Source organism: Oncorhynchus gorbuscha, linkage group LG07 (genome assembly GCF_021184085.1).
Source record: "Oncorhynchus gorbuscha isolate QuinsamMale2020 ecotype Even-year linkage group LG07, OgorEven_v1.0, whole genome shotgun sequence".
NCBI lineage: Eukaryota > Metazoa > Chordata > Actinopteri > Salmoniformes > Salmonidae > Oncorhynchus > Oncorhynchus gorbuscha.
The window spans coordinates 28,827,270-28,844,302 of record NC_060179.1 but is presented as its reverse complement, the minus strand read 5'-3'; the positions used below and the strand labels follow the sequence as shown (position 1 = coordinate 28,844,302).

Below are 17,033 nucleotides of genomic sequence, written 5' to 3'. Positions count from 1 at the left end.
CTCTGTGAGTTCAAGCTATCCAGAAGGCAATACAAGTATTTTGTTTTTAAAGGCAAATAAAAGATAGGGCCATTTATTCTAAGCTAACATGATCTCCATAACACATAACACTCTCTTAAAAAAAACGAAAAGTTTTATAGCAATTCATCCACACCCCAAACAGGGACTCTGTTATCCTTCTCCATCTCTCCCTCAGTTATTATTTCACTTCAGACTCCCAGGCCGACAGAAAGAGAGACGTTTCCATTTCATGTCCGTCCTTTCCAGTGCTGTGTGTTACCTGTATGGTGATAAGTGTGTGACTGACTGGGAGTGTCATTTGTCACTGTCCAACTCTGAGTGACAGTCACAGATTGACGATGGTGATGATGGGAAGAGCCCTTGTGTTGTTCTGGCGCCACACACTCTAAACACCCAGCCACAATACACAGTTGTAGGGCTATGGGGAAAATACACAAGCATGCACACACACACACACACACACATATTCCTCCATTTCAGAACTTGGCAGTGTATGACTTTTTTTTTTAGTGTGCAAATCCAGCGACAATCCAACATATTGCACACAGGCAAAGCCAGAGCAATATCAAATAGATAATTCCTTTGATTTGATTCAAAAGTGGTTTCATGTTAAAACGTAAAGGATTTCCAGTTGTAAAACTGGTTCATCTGTTTTTTGCTTTGGGTGTCACACCTTGGTCATTGTATCTTGTGTTTTTGTTATATGTTTGGGTAGGCCAGGGTGTGACATGGGTTTATATGTTGTATTTCGTATTGGGGTTTGTATTAATTGGGAGTGTGTATTAGTAGGGGTGTGTCTAGTTAGGCTTGGCTGCCTGAGGCGATTCCTAATTGGAGTCAGCTGATTCTCGTTGTCTCGGATTGGGAACCGTATTTAGGCAGCCTGAGTGAGTGTTGTATTTCGTGGGCGATTGTACCTGTCTCCGTGTTATTCACCAGATAGGCTGTAATTTAGTTTCACTCGTTTGTTGTTTTGTATTTTCAGTTATTTCATGTACCGCATTTTCTTCATTAAAAGTCATGAGTAACCTACACGCTGCATTTCGGTCTGACTCTCTTCTAACAGCAGACGAAGTTCATTACATTGGGTCCTTAATGTATGATTCTCATGTTGTGAAAAAATAGCATGTACAAAACACAGAACCATCTTTAAAAAGGAACAAATGACAAAATAACCTCAACGATGGATGAAAGTTAGAAGATCACAAATCAAAACCATCCATTCCGTGGAAATACTTAGGAAAACACAGCAAAGTCCCCAGTGTTAAATCAACACTGACCGTGTTAAATTTAACACTGGGCTACTGTTTATACGGGACCACACTTCTGATTGTTAAAATAACACTGTACTTAGTGCTGACTCAGTTACACTTTATCAGGGTTAGGGAATTAACACTTTCAGTTTTATGCAATAAAACCTATTGTATTTTTAACACTAAGACGTGTATATATACAGTGCATTCAATAAGTTTTCAGACCCCTTGACTTTTCCCACATTTTGTAACGTTACAACCTTATTCTAAAATGTATTAAATTGTTTTTTTTCCACACTCATCAATATACACACAATACCCCATAATGACAAAGCATAAACTGTTTTTTAGAAATTGTTGCAAATTTATTTAAAAAAAAAAAAATCCAACCGAAATATCCCATTTTCATAATTATTCAGACCCTTACCTCAGTACTTTGTGAAGAACCTTTGGCAGCGATTACAGCCACGGGTCTTCTTGGGTATGATGCTACAAGCTTGGAACACCTGTATTTGGGGAGTTTCTCCTATTTTTCTCTCCAGATGCTCTCAAGCTCTGACAGGTTGGATGGGGAGCATTGCTGCACTGCTATTTTTAGGTCTCTCCAGAGATGTTTGATCGGACTCAAGTCTAGGCTCTGGCTGGGCCACTTAAGATTTGTCCCCAAAGCCACTTCTGCGTTGTCATGGCTGTGTGCTTAGGGTTGTTTTCCTGTTGGAAGGTGAACCTTCACCCCATTCCGAGGTCCTGAGTGCTCTGGAGCAGTCCCTGCCGATGAGAAACATGATGCTGCCACCACCATGCTTCACCGTAGGGATGGTGCCAGGTGTCCTCCAGACGTGTTGCTTGGCATTCAGGCCAAATCTTGGTTTCATCAGACCTTTAGGTGCCTTTTGGCAAACTCCAAGCAGCCAGTCATGTTCCTTTTACTGAGTGGATTCTGACTGGCTACTCTACCATAAAGGCCTGATTGCTGGAGTGCTGCAGAGATGGTTATCCTTCTGGAAGGCTCTCCCATCTCCACAGAGGCACTCTATAGCTGTGTGTGACCATCAGATTCTTGGTCACCTCCCTGACCAAGGCCCTTCTCCCCCGATTGCTCAGTTTGGCCAGGCAGCCAGCTCTAGGAAGAGTCTTGGTGGTTCCAAACTTCTTCCATTTAAGAATTAAGGACATTTAAAATCATATTTACAAGCCTTTATTTCTCCTTGCTCTTATGTAAGCATTTTCTAAAGGCTCCAGAAATGTCCGCAGACATGCCCAAATTTTCATTAATATAACCATAGACCACTTAAACGTGTACAACACTTCCACTTCCACTTCCATAATTGAAAGCCATTCACTAAGCCACGCCTCCACTATCATTTCCCAGTGTGCCTTGCCATTTTGAGTGAATTGTAGAATTACCAGGGATACTTTTGAGGAGATAGGAAACTCCATTGGAAGCATATTAGCGCCCATTGTGTACGTTGCACATGTGTCGTCAATGGGCCACGTGGTGCATTCTGGGCAATTCTGGGACAATGAGAGCTCTCCTTCAAGGAATGAATGGGAGTCAATTGGGCGCCAGCTCAGAAACCCAACATTAGCATGAATTTTGTGAACAAGAAGTTCAACATTGCAAATAATTTCCGAGATGTGAGATAATTCACTTATTCTCTGTAATATTGTATAGCTTTGAAATTGTGTCATTAATTACTTTCGAGGAAAATAGGCAGGTTTATCGACTCATACCCTGACTTTTTCGAAGGCGTTGCGCGACGATTAGCTTAGCAACTGCGTGACACAGCATAACAACCTGAACACAATTGGTCGACAGTCTGTTGGGTGGGGTGTTTTAAATTCCTCCATTTATTGCCCAATGGGATACCCATCTCCTTTTTTTCTGTAATATCTCTGGAGGTACAACCCATGACTGTATTTGTTTGTGACAGAGACATGGTTCTTGAATTTGTTCCTTTTCACTCCTAAGGATTTCAATAAAGGGAGTTCGCTCTGGTGTCACTGATCGCTCTGGCATCGCTGAAGGCTAACCTCTTAAACCTGGGGTCAAGTGCAGCGGTTTCTGATAGCACGTGATTATATTCCATTCTGTGGATCCTTCTGTCCATTGATGAACATAGGGTGTCCATCAACTCTGTCACATGTCATGTGGTTACATTTGCTTCTCTCTGGCAGCTGGTTGTGATTCCCTGCAGATCATTACACAGGAGTATCATTTTTGAGACTGTCACATAGCTGAAAAGAGAGAGAACAGTAACTTATTAGTTCAGGTTCATGTTTTGTCTACTGATACTACATTCTCATCTACTGCTCATATACATATATAATACTGGATTAAATAATGATGTAGTGCCTCCTGGGTGGCGCAGTGGTCTAGGGCACTGCATCGCAGTGCTAGCTGTGCCACCAGAGACTCGACCGGGAGGTCCTTGGGGCGACGCACAATTGGCCCAGCGTCGTCCTGGTTAGGGCGGGTTTGGCCGGTAGGGATATCCTCGTCTCATCGCGCACTAGCGACTCCTGTGGCGGGCCAGGCGCAGTGCCACGCTAACCAGGTTGCCAGGTGCACTGTGTTTCCTCCACTGTGTTAAGAAGCAGTGCGGCTTGGTTGGGTTGTGTTTCGGAGGACGCATGGCTTTCGACCACCGTCTCTCCCGAGCCCATACGGGAGTTGTAGCGATGAGACAAGATAGTAACTACTAACAATTAGATACCACGAAATTGGGAAGAAATGGGGGTAAAACTTTTTTTATAAATAAAAATAAATAAATAATAATGATGTAGTAATAACTGATTACTGTACCTCTCTCCACTGATCTCCACACTGACCTGCTCAAAGGGTTCCAGGACTCTACACACCTCCTCCACCACCTCCCATTCCTCTTGGGTCAGAGCATCAACAGGTGCATTGACAATAACCAGGGTAGAGATGATGGAGTCCTTTGACACAAGATACCGCTTCAACATATACAATGTTGAATTCCACCTTGTAGTGCAGTCTTGTTTAGGCCTCAGCTCAGACATCGCCATCTGGCGTTGTGTAGACTTTAGTTTTTCACCATCTCTTGTGCTCCTGTGGCGGGTGGCGCTCGGCGGACGTCGTGACCGGCCTATTAGCTGCCACTGATTGTCTTTCCTCCCCCTCCTTGTATGTTTATTGGTAGCACCTGTTTATGTATGATTAGTTTGTCTTTGTTATGAGAGCCGGCCCGCCTGGTTGTTGTGCGGGATTATTTCAGTGTAACCTTCGGCTCTGTTGTAGAGGTACGTGTTAGTGCCTGGTCGTGATTTTCCGTTGTACATTTTCACTCCCTGTGTTTGGGGCCGTTGCTGTTGTGAGCACTCTCTGTCTCCTGCGTTTGACTCCACACCCACAACACCTGGAGCATTACACTCAACAGTTCTTCTGCCGAGTTCTCTGAAATGTGTCTGTTGCTGAACTCAAAGCAGTCCAGAAGAAAGCTTTTTAATGTGATTTTGAAAGGGTTTTCCTGCTTGGAATTGTGTACATTGAATTTAGATTATTGCTATAATTTCCAAAACCTCTGTCCTCCAAAATCGAAAATGGTTGGAAATCGGTGGCAATCATTTTAGCCAATTCAATATCAATTTGGCCTTGTTTTGTTACAGACATAGACTTTCACATAAACTGGTCCATAGAAGACTGCGTTGCTGTGGGTCGCAGAGTAGGCCTACTTGACAGTGGATACATCTCCACGTGTGAAGGTGCTGACTCCACCACTATCACTAGCAGGCCCGCTAGTTTCTCGAAGCTCCGCTACAGCTAGCTTCACAGTCGGGTGCACAGTTCGCATATGCCGGTGTCGGTTGTGCGTAGATCCGGCTTGATCTGAGATTTTGTTTTGGAAAATTCTACACTGTGCTCTAACATTGTCTACATTATTAAAATGCATCCAAATGCTACTGTGCTTCCGACTCATTTTTCAGCTGTAGTTTCACAGCTGTCCTTCCTCTCTCTCTTTGGTTCATTAGTTGACACTGCGTGTCTGATTGACAGGAACAACAGGTGAGGCTGTTAGTCTGAGCAGACAGTCAGAACAAATGTGTGTGCGCTTGAGCATTTAGGCCTATGTTATTATATATATGTTTTTTGTTCTTTGAATTAGTTAATTCTATTCATTTGAATCTTTTGATTATTCGTATCTTAATTTAAAAATATTTGATAAATAGATTCGGCTCTTCTGATAAGCGAGCCGGCTCCCAACGTTCACCTACAAGAGCCGGCTCTTGGGTCGTTCGCGAACGAGTTGGCTCTAACACTAAATGTTATCATTAAAATTAAACTTTACGCCAATAATTTACATATACATATGTTTTACCCTAACACAGTGGTGTTGGGAACCTGCTGGTTTACAGGCCACATCAGGCCTGCAAATCACAAAATGCTGGTTTACGAAGTAATGTGTAATTCCTATTGCAATCTAGACAGAGTTAGGACATCCAATAGTTGGAATTTTTATTCACCCTCAATCTGCATTCAGAATGACTGTCAGGGTTAGGACCATTGACAAAGGAGACTACCTAAACCATTTAAACTGGAACAACCATTTCAGTAACGGGTGCAATAAATCTAACTAAATGGATTTTGGATTCTGCCAGGTTAATTCTGAAATCGATCTATATAACACAAGAAAGACATTGCGACAACCTTTACCCTTCCCACTGCAGTACCTCACATAGTCAATTCTGTATCAGATACAGAGGTACCATACTCTGGAATTTTATCTTCACATTGCCAAAACATCATCCTCCCTCAATCATTTCAAGCGAAGACTGGGGGTCAGCATGATGAACCAAACTACCCATTATTCTCCTCCATGTAGCCTAACTCTCACACTCGCACACACACATAATCAAACATGTTTTTTCTTGTATACTGAGTATATCATGTACAATTATAATTAATATTAACTGATTGAACAACCTTTTTTTTGTACTGATATTTGTGGTGTGGTTTTCATAACATGCCTTTTGGGCTTCCAACCTCACCTGCACACCGTTTTGACCAGTTTATCAATCAATCAATCAATCAAAAATGTATTTATAAAGCCCTTTTTTTTTTACATCACCCGATGTCACAAAGTGCTGTACAGAAACCCAGCCTAATACCCCAAACAGCAAGCAATGTAGATGTAGAGCATTTTGGCTAGGAAAAACTCCCCAGAAAGGCCAGAACCTAGGAAGCAACCTAGAGAGGAACTAGGCTTTGAGCGGTGGCCAGTCCTCTGATGGCTGTACCGGGTGGCACAGTACATGGCCAATATGTTCAAGCGTTCATAGATGACCAGCAGGGTCAGATAATAATAATCACAGTGGTTGTAGAGGGTGCAACAGGTCAGCACCTCAGGAGTAAATGTCAGGTGGCTTTTCATAGCCGATCACTCAGAGTTAGAGACAGCAGGTGTGGAAGAGAGAGAGAGAGAGAGAGTCCAAAACAGCAGGTCTGGGACAAGGTAACGCGTCCGGTGAACAGGTCAGGGTTCCATAGCCGCAGGCAGAGCAGTTGAAACTGGAGCAGAAGCAAGACCAGGTGGACTGGAGACAGCAAGGAGTCATCATGCCAGGTAGCCCTGAGGCATGGTCCTAGGGCTTAGGTTCTCTAAGAGAAATAAAGAGAGAAGGAGGAAGAGAAAGAGAGAAAAAGAGAGAGAGATTTAGAGGGAGCATACTTAAATTCACACAGGACACCGAATAGGACAGGAGAAATACTCCAGATATAACAAACTGACCCTAGCCCCCCGACACATAAACTATTGCAGCATGAATACTGGAGGCTGAGACAGGAGGGGTCAGGAGACACTGTGGCCCCATCTGACGATACCCCCGAACAGGATACCCCCGGACAGGGCCAAACAGGCAGGATGTAACCTGTTTGGCCCTGTACTTTTTTGTCTTTCACTTTCTTTCTTTGTTGCGAATAAAGAGAACCTGAAACCGAAAGATTTGTTTCGAAAAAATGCATGTTGTCTTTTTGTAGCATAAGATTAAGTTTCAAGTTTTAAAACTAGAAATATTACACAGAAAAATGAACATTAGGTAACACAGGCCAATTTGCTGGGTACAAATATCCTCCAACAACCAATTATCAATGCTCCTCCTCCTCCTCCTCGAGCTGGGGGAGCTCTCCCAGGGGTTGTACATTCCCCTGACAGGTTTGGCATGTCAGATGGTTCCTCTTCGTGGATTGTCTGTCGAACAATCGTTTCCCTGCATTTCAGATTCATTTCAAATGGAAGGCCTTTTTGATGTCATTTCTGGTTCCAAGAATCCATGTTCTCTACTTTTAACTGATTCACTAGACTCAGTCTCTCGTGTCGTATATGGACTGTTGTGAATGTGCATATGCAAGTGTGAATCAGAGATGAGCTTAGACATCAATGTAAAGGCAATAATATGAAAGGCCTACTGTATACAGTGCTCAATATACAGTTAAGGTTCTGTACAATACTCTTTCATTCAATCATTTTGTCGAGAGCTCTCCACGGTCACTCCCACATAGGACACAGAGCCCTTCAAAGTCAAACTAACATCACGTTCCATGCAGTATTCACAGGCTATCCGGCAACATTGAGGAGATACAACTATTCCCCTAGATGTCCCTAGTATGTCTTCTCCTTTCTAATTCCAGCCCTCCCCTATGCACTTCTTCTTCCAAAACGCGAGGCGGTGAACCACGAGACAGACGAACAGTGTAACCGAGAGGTTTTCTAAAGGAGAGCGGGGGAATCTCTGTGGTCTCTACAGCTGTACCGGAGGAGAAAAAACAAATAGAGCTCTATCACTACCTGTAGGATTTCAATGGGAGCGGAAAGCTTTGATGTGGACCAGAAAGAGAGAGTAGTTTGAAATATTGATGTCTCTCTTTTTTAACTGTATCCTGTGGGATCTCTGTCTGCTTTCAGGATGTGTGGAGTGTGTGTAGTGGTCTGGTCCACATTGCTGCTGCTGTTACTGGAGGAGAATGGACTGGGCTATCAGTCGAAGGAGTCTTATTGGTCCTAATGGTCCTTAATGTGATGGATGGCCCCCTTGACGAGGTGGAAAGGTTGGTCGGCCATCTTGTTTTGGGATCAAAAGGAGAGAGTTTTTTTTTTATAACTAATCTTCACCAATGAGTATTAGCCAGTACATTTACAGTTTGTTTGTGGGTCTGATAACAAAAGGCTTACAGCCCTTCAAATGGCTAGGATACATACTGCGTCGTCTATTTCCTGTCAACATTCAGCCAGAAGGGTGCGTACATATCCTTATCTAGTGTGTAGAGGAAGAACTGTTCACTTGAACTTTGACTTTGCCAACTTTGTCATCATGTCAGAGTTGAAGTATGCACTCTCGAAAGAATACCTTTCTGATCCAATAGTCCACTCTTTACTTACTTAGCCTAATATCAGGGAGCGTGTAACGCAATTTCCAATGGTGGCTCCAAAAGTTTGGTTTGAGTTTGTCGGAAAGTGACCCACATTCTTTCAGCAACAGCGAGGATGTCCATGCATGGAGAACAATTCTGAATATTGTTAACCGCCTTGAGAGCTTTTGTCTGAAAATTAAGAGAGGGCATCACACACTCCAATCAGGCCCAAAGAAAAAAGCGAGGGTGAAAAAACTAGGGGGATTAAATGCTAAACTCTCACACGTTCGCCGTTCGTACACATAATGACTTCTGCTGAGGAGAGATGAGATTATTTCAGCATAAAGGAGAGGAGAGAGGAAAGGAGGGAGAGAGAGGGAGAGAGGACGAGAAGGGAAGGAGAACTACTTCAGAGGAGCCAGGAGGAGGAGATAGGGCTGGGAAAGGTCTTGCGTTTAAGTGGAATTAACATGCTTTTCCATTGGAGTCCATTAGATAATCATATTAATGCCACACAAGGCTCCAAACCCCCTCACTTTCATTATTCCCTTTTAATCCACCCTGATAAGGGGGTGCAGGCGTCGTCGTTTCATTATGTCGTCATTTGGAAGCTGCATGAGATCCCCTCGGGACGTTATCACAGGGAAATTGCTTAAATAGCCGAAGTGGATATAGTTTTGCGTTTATTATTTTTGACAGATTCTAAATAACTCTGCAAATACCCCTCTCTCCGACTATAGGGAGGGGGGGGGGGGCGACTGAGCGCCTGTTATCAGTCATGCATGCTAATGGAACACTCATAGACACCCGATATACCTCCAGCAGGCACAGAGAGAGTCAGCAGAGCAGCGAGAGAGAGAAGGAAGGAGGCGAGATAGAATGAGAGAGGAGAGAGGCTTTATCTCAGTGGTGTGTTTCCTGTTTGTTCTTTGGTTTGGCGAGATGGCTGTGAGCCTCATTGTGTGTGTGTGTCTGTGTGCGGAGGAGCACTTGAACCCTGTGTATACAGCTTCAGGATGGACGAGGCCTAATGCTCTCTTCAGGAGTAGATTAGTGGTCGGTAAAGTGGTCCTTTGTGGTGTGTTTATTTGCCCCTCAGTAGCTCTTTCCCCTGACACACTGGGAAGCAGGGGCCGCTGGGCCAGGTAGCCCAATTCTGTTTTCTGCCTTGTCATGCCTGGCCATGAAGTATAATGGAGTAGCGTTATTTAATAGAGTAGTACCACTTCCTCCTGATTCGGCTCAGAACGAGGCTCGAACCCCAAGACCTCTGCCTTGCTGGCACAAATGACCGCCCCCCTCGAAACACCTGTCGGTGCCACCAAAATGTTTGGTGGCACAAGTGATGACACTTCAGGCTGATGAGTAAGGTTCACACAACCCCATGTGCTACACAAACAAGTGGGGCTCAAATAAAGGCCGCCCCTAACCATTGACTTTACAAAGCTGTTATTAAGAAAGTATTACAAATGTATTGTCTTGTACATTAAATGGAAGCTTTGAAACATACACAATATTGGTCCAAAAGGAATAAAAACTGCTTCTTGACCTGCAACCGTTGGTGTTAACTCGAGAAGAGACGGCATGCGGCTCTCAACTGCACAACTCACTGAACAAGCCTGCCATTCTCTGGGGTTGCATCCCAAATGGCACCCTATTCCCTGCATAGTCCACTACTTTCGACCCGGGCCAAGTAGTGCACTATGTAGGGAATAGGATGCCATTTGGGACACATCACTGGTATGTCCAATGCTATGCTAAAGGTCACATCTGGATGGATATCATATGCTTTCTGCTGACATATCCATTTCACTGTGACATCTGTCCAATGGGATAGAATTAGAGAGAGAAATTCAACACACTCCATGTTGCCAAGTACTCCATTTATGTTACTTGTGTAATGTAGACATTACAGGTCATTGCATTATATTTCATTGAGATCATGAAATTACCTTTTGTAATGAGACTATTCCAGTATTACAATACATATTTGTTGTCATGTCTCAAACAGTGTGTAGCTGAAGATACAATTCATAACAGATTGTTTAGTATAACACTATTACAGTACAATAATGTCTCAGAAATGAATAAAATATGTGTAGCCTTTGTTTGTTTGTCATGTGAGACTGTATACTGTATTATTGTGTGTGTGCTTGTGTTGCCTGCCTGCCTTGGTGTGCACCTCTCTGACTGCAGTAGATCTCAGGTCTGGAACAAACAGTAGTTCCTCCTTTATTGGGGTGAGATCTGGGGCTTAGAGGGTGCCAAGTAGGGACCGGTACCCCTTTCTTTCTCCTCCAGAATGGCTTTGGCTCCAGAGGTGCTTTTGATGTGTGCTTTGGCTCTCTGAGTTCTACTTTGGAATATGTTCTTGGGAGACCATTGGTTACTTGCCTCCAGGCTGAATCTCAATCCCTAGGATCCTAGCCCTCTTTGATGAAATACTTTCGGGAGCTGCTAACCCCACTGATGTCCATGTGCACCCCCACCTCCCTCCATCACTCCTTCCCCCTCCCCACTGTCTCCCCTGTCCTCCCCCGCTCCTATGATTCTCTTTGAGAGACTCATATAACAAGGACTTTATCTCGGTGTAGTCTGGGTCAGATAAGCACAAGCTTTCACAAACAGACAGGAGAATGACTCGTGCACAGTAAATTGGCCAGTGTTGATTTTTCAGTTTAACATTTCTAGTGTTGATTCAGGAGTTAAGTAAGAGTGAAATGTGAGCGTGAAATTAACACTCAGTGGTGTAAAATAACCCCCCGTGTTGGTGTTAATAACCGGAGATATTGTTTTACACTGTGGGGAGTAAAACAGTCCCATCGAAATAACACCCATCATTATCATATTTCCCAGCATGCTCTACTGCAGGTAGATGTTTTAGGATTGTTTTTAATACCTGTGTTTTTGCATGTACAGTGCCTTCGGAAAGTATTCAGGAACCTTGACTTTTTCCACATTTTCCACAAGTTACAGCCTTATTCTAAAATGTATTACAAAAAATCCATAGCAATCTACACACAATATCCCATACAAAATCGAAAACATAAAAAATAAAAAAAAACATATATTTTTTTAAATGGACCTTATTTACATAAGTATTCAGACCCTTTGCTATGAGACTCGAAATTGAGCTCAGGTGCCTCCTGTTTCCATTGATCCTCCTTGAGATGTTTCTACAACTTGATTGGAGAATTCAATTAATTAGACATGTCTTAGAAAAGCACACACCTGTCTATATAATGTCCCACAGTTGACAGTGCATGTCAGAGCAAAAACCAGGCCATGAGGTAGAAGGAATTGTCTGTGGAGGTTCGAAACTGGATTTTGTCGAGGCTCAGATCTGGGGAAGGGTACCAAAAAGGGTCTGCAGCATTGAAGGTCCCCAAGAACACAGTGACCTCCGTCATTCTTAAATGGAACATGTATGGAACCACTGAGACTCTTCCTAGAGCTGGCCGCCCAGCCAAACTGAGCAATCCTGGGAGAAGGGCCTTGTCAGGGAGGTGACCAAGAACATGATAGTCACTCTGACAGAGCTCTAGAGTACCTCTGCGGAGATGGGTTAAACTTTCAGAAGGACAACCATCTCTGCAGCATTCTACCAATCAGGTCTTTATAGTAGAGTGACCAGACGGAAGACACTCCTCAGTTAAAGGCACATGACAGCCCGCTTGGAGTTTGCCAAAAGGCACCAAAAGATTCTCAGACCATGAGAAACAAGATTCTCTGGTCTGATGAAACCAAGATTGAACTCTTTGGCCTGAATGCCAAGCGTCACATCTGTAGGAAACCTGGCACCATCACTATGGTGAAGCATGGTGGTGGCAGCATCATGCTGTGGGGATATTTGTCAGCGGCAGGGACTGGGAGACTAGACAGGATGGAGGCAAAGATGAACGGAGCAAAGTACAGAGAGATCCTTGATGAAAACCTGCTCCAGAGCGCTCAGGACCTCAGACTGATGTAAAGGATCACCTTCCAACAGGTGAACGACCCTAAGCCCACAGTCAAGACAACGCAGGGGTGATTTCGGGACAAGTCTCTGAATATCCTTGAGTGGCGCAGCCAGAGCCCGGACTTGAACCCAATTGAACATCTCTGAAGAGACCTGAAAATAGCTGTGCAGCAACGCTCCCTTTCCAACCTGACAGAGCTTAAGAGGATCTGCAGAGAAGAATGGGAGACCCTCCCTAAATAAAGGTGTGCCAAGTGTCACGCCCTGGTCGAAGTATTTTGTGTTTTTCTTCATGTATTTGGTCAGGCCAGGGTGTGACATGGGTTTTTGTATGTGGTGTGTAGCTTAGTGGGGTTGTAGCTTAGTGGGGTGTTCTAGGAAAGTCTATGGCTGTCTGAAGTGGTTCTCAATCAGAGGCAGGTGTTTATCGTTGTCTCTGATTGGGAACCATATTTAGGCAGCCATATTCTTTGGTTGTATTGTGGGTGATTGTCCTGAGTGTCTTGATGTCCTTGTTAGATGTTAGTTGACACATGTATAGGCTGTTTCGGTTTTCGTTTTGTTTATTGTTTTGTAGTGTTCGTGTTTAGTCGTGTTTTACGTTTGTTTAAATAAACATGGATCGCAATCGACACGCTGCAGTTTGGTCCGACTCTCCTTCACCATTAGAAAACCGTGACACCAAGCTTGTAGCGTTATACCCAAGAAGGCTTGAGGCTGTAATTGCGAACGAAGGTGCTTCAACAAAGTAAAGAGTAAAGGGTCTGAATACTTATGTAAATGTGATATTTCAGTTGTTGTTATTTATGGATTTGCAAACATTTCTAAAAAACTGTTTTTTCTTTGTCATTATGGGTAATTGTGTGTAGATTGATGATAAAAACAACAACAATTTAATCCGTTTTAGAATAAGGCTGTAACCTAACAAAATGTGGAAAAAGTCAAAGGGTCAGAATACTTTAATTTTATGATACACAAAGATAAATAACATACATTTATTTTAGATGTTTTGCACCGGTTACTGAGATGGTTGTCCCGGTTTAGGTAGTCTTCTTATCAACTTTCCTAAACCTGACCGTCATTCTGAATGCAGAGCGCGGGTGAATAAAAATTCAATCTGTTGGATATTCTAGCTATGGTTGGAATCCAATATTACACATCACTTTGCAAGCCAGCATAATATGACTTGAAAGGCTGATGTGGCTTGTAAACCAGGAGTTTCCTAACACAACTGTGTTAGGTTAAAACTAGGCCATCAAAGATAGGCCTTATGATATACACTGAGTGTACAAAACATTATGGACACCTGCTCTTTCCATGACATAGACTGACCAGGTGAATGCAGGTGAAAGCTATGAGCCCTTATTGATGTCACTTGTTAAGTTCACTTCAATCAGTGTAGATGAAGGGGGAGAAACAGCTAAAATAAGGATTATTAAGCCTTGAGACAACTGAGACATGGATTGTGTATGTGGGCCATTCAGAGTGTGAATGGGCAAGACAAACGTTTTAAGTGCCTTTGAAAGGGGTATGGTAGTAGCTGCCAGGCACACCGGTATGTGTCAAGAACTGCAATATTGCTGGGGGGTTTTTCACGCTCAACAGTTTACTGTGTATATCAAGAATTGACACAACTGTGGGAATCATTGGAGTCAACATGGGTCAGCATCCCTGTGGAACGCTTTCGACACCTTGTAGAGTCCATGCCCCGTCGAATTGAGGCTGTTCTGAGGGCAAAGAGGGAGTGTAAATCAATATTAGAAAATAGTTCCTGTATACTGTATGTATGTGGTCAGGGATAGCTTGTGCCTGTATAACAGTTTCCCTGTAATCCAATAGTGCATTTCATCAACACTTAGGGTAAAAAATATTCAGTTCACTGAGAGCTTTAGAGGGCACTACAAAGTAAACATAGATTGTACGAACTGAAGTTTCTTCTGGGAATAGTAATTCTATTCTATTCTATAAAATCATAAGCAGGAAGCATGAAGTGGCCAATCAGTGACAGTGACAACAGCAAAACATGCCCAGTCAAAGGTCCACTGTAAGACACACAGCAAAATCAATAGCGTACATTTAAATCTGAAAGCGTTAAAGGGATGCTTCTGGATTTTATCTACTTCCCCAGTCAGATGAACTCGTCGATACCATTTGTATGTCTCTGTGTCCAGTATGAAGGAAGTTAGAGGTCGTTTTTGTGAGCCAATGCTAACTAGTGCAATGACTGGAAGTCTATGGGTATGACACACTATTGATCACGAGAGTGATTAGTCAATATTACCTAGTCGTAATTATCTACATAGGACTAGACACCAGAGGTCTCACTCTCTGCGATACAGCTTTAAAAAAATAACAACACTGAAAAATGCTTATGGGGCATTGATTTGACCATGATTCTACATCTTTCCTTTTTGTACCTCTCAGTCCCCCACTAACGGGGACTGAGAGGTATACAGTCCCTCTCAGTGGGGACACAGTCCCCCACTAACACAACTTATGCAATCAAGATTCCCACCTTTGGGGAATTTGCAAGGGTCGGCACAGCCGGAGTGCAATGGCCGAGCCTGGTTGCCTCTGCTACAACATAGCGGTGACATGTTCCGTTATTGTGACACCTAAATAGAATGATCATACGATGTGTCCCAAATGGCCCCCTAGTCCCCCATAGCTCTCTTGGCAAAAGTAGTGCACTATATGGAGAATAAGGTACTGTTTGGGACACATCCATAGACCACTGAACAACAATGACCTCATGACCACACACACACAGTCAAATCCTGCTTAAACGATAATTGTTGATTTTGCCAAACCCCCACCTCTCAATTGATTGATACAGACCCCTGTACGCCTCTTGTACCACCATTTCCATGCATATTGATTATGTATATTGATCACACCTAACCCAACAGGAAAGCTTTCCCCCCTCCATACCATAACATTAGGTCTCATTCAGAAGGCTGTGGCCCAGGGGACCACTTTTCCAGTTTCCCTATCATAAGAAGCTTGACGCATCACATAAGTGAAATGTAGATCACGAAGCCACCCCACACTCCAAGAGAAAGCACAGGAAGAATGACGCTACAGCATGAAGCTGGTTGAGAGAACGCCAAAAGTGTGCAAAGCTGTCAACAAGGCAAAGTGTGGCTACTTCGGAGAATCTCAAATATAATATATATTTTGATTTGTTTAACACTTTTTTGCTTACTACATGATTCCAAATGTGGTTCAAGAAATAGTTTTGATGTCTTCACTACTATTCTACAATGTAGAAAATAGTAAAAATATAGAAAAACCCTTGAATGAGTACGTGTGTCCAAACTTTGGACTGGTACTGTACATATACAGTGCCTTCGGAAAGTATACAGACCCCTTGACTTTTTTCACATTTTGTTATGTTACAGTTTTATTCTAAAATTGATTAAATAGTTTCCCCCCTCATCAATCTACCCACAATACCCCATAATGGCAAAGCAAAAACTGTTTTTTGGAAATTTGAGCAAATAAATATTACATTTACATGAGTATTCGGACCCTTCGCTTAGTACTTTGTTGAAGCACCTTTGGCAGCAATTACAGCCTCAAGTTTTCTTGGGTATGATGCTACAAGCTTGGCACACCTCTATTTGGGGAGTTTCTCACATTCTTCTCTGCAGATCCTCTCAAGCTCTGTCAGGTTGGATGGGGAGCGCTGCTGCACAGCTATTTTCAGGTCTCTCCAGAGATGTTTGATCAGGTTCAAGTCCGGGCTCTGGCTGGACCACTCAACGACATTCAGAGACTTGTCCCGAAATCACACCTGCATTGTCCTGAGCGCTCTGGAGCAGGTTTTCATCAAGGATCTCTCTGTACTTTGCTCCGTTCATCTTTCCCTCTATCCTGACTAGTCTCTAAGTCCCTCCTGCTGAAAAATATCCCCACAGCATGATGCTGACACCACCATGCTTCACTGTATGGATGGTGCCATGTTTCCTCCAGACGTGACGCTTGGCATTCAGGCCAAAGAGTTCAATCTTGGTTTCATCAGACCAGAGAATCTTATTTCTCATGATCTGAGAGTCTTTAGGTGGCTTTTGGCAAACTCCAAGCGGGCTGTCATGTGCCTTTTACTGAGTAGTGGCTTCCGTCTGGCCACTCCACCAGCAATGTCTGACTGATAGAGTGCTGCACAGATGGTGGTCCTTCTGGAAGGTTCTCCCGTCTCCACAGAGGAACTCTAGAGCTCTGTCAGAGTGAACATTGGGTTCCTGGTCACCTCCCTGACAAGGCCCTTCTCCCAGGATTGCTCAGTTTGGCTGGGTGGCCAGCTCTAGGAAGAGTCTTGATGGTTCCAAACTTCTTCCATTTAAGAATGATGGAGGCCACTGTGTTTTTGGGGACCTTCAATCCTGCAGAATTTTTTTGGTACCCTTCCCCAGATCTGTGCCTCACC

The 17,033-nt window shown here is 43.5% G+C and overlaps 1 non-coding gene across 1 annotated transcript; it reads right to left on the bottom strand.

Annotated features, from left to right (window-relative positions):
- Positions 1 to 15,069: 15,069 nt before the first annotated feature.
- Positions 15,070 to 15,227, bottom strand: LOC124040505. The gene has a single exon (XR_006839742.1). It is a non-coding gene; the product is annotated as a U1 spliceosomal RNA (small nuclear RNA).
- Positions 15,228 to 17,033: the final 1,806 nt, after the last annotated feature.